Consider the following 4,545-nt stretch of genomic DNA (forward strand, 5'->3'; position numbering starts at 1 on the left):
GCGTCTCTGTTCCTCACAGATAATCTGCGTGTATTCGGGAGCACAACAATCTGCCGCTACATCTGTTTCCCACCATAATACATTTATACATGTACACACTGATGCTGCAGCTGAGAGCACTGTGTGTGTGTGTGTGTGTGTGTGTGTGTGTGTGTGTGTGTGGGAGGGGGGGAGAGAAACACCTAGGAGCTGTATCATAATGTAAAAACACCGAATGAGATGTGTAAATAGTCTTGTTATCCACTTTCTTGCTTTAAAGGGGGTGACATCATCATCTATAAAGGAGTGGATTCAAGTACTACGCACATTTGAAACTACAAATAGCTTCCACCCCCCCCCCCCCCCCCCCCGCAGGCGTTAAACCCTCCTGATCTGATGTTTTTCATGACTTCTAATTGTTCTAATTCGTTCCTTCTCTTCTGGCTGCGTAGCCGTCTCACTGTCGCCGTGTTGAGTTCCTTGTCCTCTCTTTAAAAGAGGCGTCTTTACTACCCTATAAAATGCACCTACTAAATATAACCCCTGTTACGACGGCGCTTTGTTACACATTACATTCTTTCTTCAATAATACTTAAAAGAAGTCAACGCACCAGGTGATGTTAATTCCTTCAGTGTTCATACAACACAAATACTTTCTATGCTTTACAAACTCCCACCGAGATCAGCTCTACATCCTTTCTGTCCATATGGTCCAAGCTTGTCTTCCCATTTTGTCATGTGGCCGGGGCTGCTTTCCAACACATTAATATTCATCGAAATGGGTTATTGGCAACTGTTCCCCCCCCCCCCCCCCCGTTGCTATAAAGACAGTGACAGTAACTTCTCTGATCCTGGAGGAGATGCAGTAACTGTTACTCGTCTCTTCAGATGCTGCTGAAGGGGACGTCTGCACCGCTCACTACAGAGCAGCTATTTCTCATGTTCTTCTGACTGTTAGCATCAAACAAATCCACTTGTCCTTCATCGAGACTTGATAGGGAGGGATGCATTCAAGTGTGTGTGTGTGTGTGTGTGTGTGTGTGTGTGTGTGGCTCAGCAGTGTAAGGCACATTTATTTGGAGGCTGTACAGTACAGTATGTTACTGTAATCACACTCATTCACTAAGAGCATAATCTCAGCAGCATAATCACGGTGCGGGTTTGGATGTGTTAATCACTCTGGATAAGTGTGTCAGCTCTGAAAAGCAAATGTTTGTGTCTGCATTAGAGGATTGTGGCGATGTGCGACTAAAGGGTGCGTCATGGATGTGAGAAGCCTTCGAAACTCATTGCATGTGTGTTGGGCTGCTTTAAAAACTTCTAATGAGACGTCTTTAAGTTCAAGGTAGTTTTCTTACCTTAAAGAAAAGATTTGAAGCAAGAATGCACAAGAAACGTGTTAAAATATCTCTGCAGAGCGTTGCCTCTCCACGTGCAAACTGTTGTATGCATCTAGCAAAAGTCCGAATTTGGAAATGAGAAGAAGAAAGCCAGACTGGACTCGGATCATAAAGCATTAACCCTGGTGGACAGCTGCCGGCAGGAGGTCGTCTGTGGAGGGACGTGTGAGGACAGGGGGGCAGCCAGGGTTACGAGGTCAGCTGCAGTGATTAAAAGGAGCCAAGTTTAGCCGACGAGGGCCGCCGGTGAACAACTGGAGCGGCGGCGCCGGTCTGACTTGAATTCATCGAGAGAAGAGGAAGAGACGGAGCGAGCAGGCAGATCAAAGCGACTTTATTCACTGAGAGCTTTTTGCAAAACAAAAACAACAACAACAGCAGAAGGAGGACAAACGCAACAGAAGTGCTGACATGGAGGATATGAAAGTGTAAAACCCCAGGCCCCATGGCTACGGCCCAGTAAGAGACAGAGCCTTACAGCCCGCTGAACGTCACGAGGAACGATACGGATCATGAACTTATCAGATCTTGGTACGCATGCATCTAATCCACGTTATATTCTAACATTGCACAGCTGTGTGTGTTTGGAGAATGCTCTGCGTGGGGAGATTAAAGGTGTTCAAACTTGGGATACATTCAACACACCCACTGCTGGATTTGTGCTGATATTAAAGATCCGACAAATACTTGGTTGATTACATGACCGGCTACCTGAACCTCCCCGTGGCGCTGTCCTCGAGATTCAATTATGATGACGCTCAAATGTCATCCTTGTAATAGCACTATAGGGAATTACAGCTCACACAGGCTGCAGTGGGGGGAACCTGATTATAATGGAAGGGTGGGCGGCAGCAGCGTCCTGCACACAAGTCCTAACGATAAACTGTCCATCCTCTGTGGGTTATGTTATATGATATTTCATGCAGTGCCAGCTACGCTCTCTGTAATGCCACTTCCTGCTCTTTGCAGCCCGGCGGCCAGTATTTTATCAGAGCACAAACAAAAGCGTTTCCAGGCTGAGTGTTCTGTGTGTGTCACGTGATTCATTGTGTGTCCAACATTTTGTTTGTGTATGGAGTTACAGCACGGGGGCCACGATGTGTTCCTCTTTAGAACATTTCTATTGGCAGCCGTACCAAACAAAGTCCTCTGCTCCACTAAATGACATGTTTACACTTCAAGGTGTTTGTCTTCACGCACTGACGGACTCCAGGTGTGCCAACGCTTCTCACAGACCACACACACACATGTTCAGGGCTCGTATATATATATAACAGAGAAGGGGATTACTTTTCAACCCGCCATGACCTCGGAGACACACTGTTTGGTAGAGTACAGGTGCTCCATCACTGTGTCACAGTGGCTTCTCACACAGCGGCTCGGGACTGATTTAAAGTTTGAGGTCGTTTGAGGTCACACGGAGTTCAGGAAGCATAAAGGAGGTAAGCTCGTACGTCTTGTCCAATGAATCTCAGCTGTCTAGCGATGACGGCACAAACCCTCTTGTGGCTTTTTAGAAATGTGGCTGAAGCTGCTGATGGAGCTGAAGTTACTGGGAGATACTTGAACACATTCCCCGTACGTGTTTATCCTTTAGCTTCAGGCTCGCAAGTTAAATGATTTGTATAGTATAAACGATGTTCTCAAGTCCGGCCGGGAATACATCATCATCGGCGGCGTTGCACGTTGCTGACTAACTGCTGGATATCTGCGCTGAGTGAAACCATCATCTCTGCCTTCCTGATGAGGAAGATGAGTCAAGTCTTGTGTACAACAGCAATCAGACATTCACAGTTTATGTTGGACCTCCAGTGTCGCCACCAGAGGGTGCATTACGTCACCTGAAAGCCCTTTTAATCCAGCCGGGGCTGCGTGGCTGGTGGGCCAAGATAAGGAATGACCACTGATAACTCCAACTGTGAGAGCACTTGCTGCCGTGCACGTCTCAAACTCTCTCTGCAACAGTGTGAGGGCATTCACACTGATTATGTAGATTTGGCCTGAACAAATATCCGGCTCATCACTGCACGACAGAGGTACGGGCTCATTACGTAAAGTGGTTCATTTAGAGATTTTAAACTATGATGCAGAAAACATATTGAGTGAGTTTTGTTCCCAAAAACTGGATTATTTTCCACTGAACAAAGTTTGCTGGCTGGAAAGTTTGGAAAGCCATTATTAGGGTGTCGCGTTCAGACGTCTTTCCTGCAGGAAACGCTGAATATTTCACCCACATTGTTTTTCTTTTTCCATTCTAAGTGCAGCCGAGACATAGAGTCATCCGATAGCGATACAAAGGGAGAGTCTATGTGTGTCATTTGGGGGAATTTATGAGCTGATTTACATAATCACAGAGCTGATGAGTGATGTTCTGCTTCTCAGCAGCTCTGCGTACAGTGCGGTACAGTTTCAGATGGGATTACATCCCCTCTGCTCCCGTATAAAAGAGCTCATTATGTGTGCCAGCATAGAAGACCGAGTGATGCAAGTTCACGACTTCAAGTGGAGGAAGTGCCAATTCAATCTCTTTAATAATCAATCAAACCATATTTGAGTATGCAGTCCACTTTACAAACAATGTTGTATTACAATCTGGGAAGGAGTGAGCCAAAAGTGCCATGTTCTCTGTGGAACTATTGCTTTTAAGTTATTTCATAAATTGCTGAATTCATAGGGGATTTGAATCACTATAGTCCTGCCTTTACCTTTTTGTATAAAAAAACATGTTTGGGGGCATTCCTAAAAGCAGCTGGTTCCAGGTCAGGTCAGCTGGACTTCATGGGACTTTAAAGGCAACACAACAGGGAACATTCACAGTACACAGAGAGTGGGGGTAGGGGGGGGGGGGGGGACAATAGGGGTCCAACAGCTAATTTTACAGGCTAATCTGGCCATGCTAATAACTATAAATCAATAAACTTTACACTGTTTCTACTCTAATAATATGGATTGTATTCCATAGTCCTACCTGCTTTCCCCATATGGAGCAACAATTGCTCTTACATGATGTATGTAATGGTGAAAACTCATTCAGGGGGCTTGGAGAACTACGCCCCCCCCCTTCAGTGACTTCAGCACCCAGGTTTGGAGCACCAGACCTCTCCAGGGTGGACGCCTTAAAGTCGAAACGTTACCCTCTTTCTCCTTCATGACCGCGTTTTGACTC

This window comes from Cottoperca gobio, chromosome 18, assembly GCF_900634415.1.
Source record: "Cottoperca gobio chromosome 18, fCotGob3.1, whole genome shotgun sequence".
NCBI classification, from domain to species: Eukaryota; Metazoa; Chordata; class Actinopteri; order Perciformes; family Bovichtidae; genus Cottoperca; species Cottoperca gobio.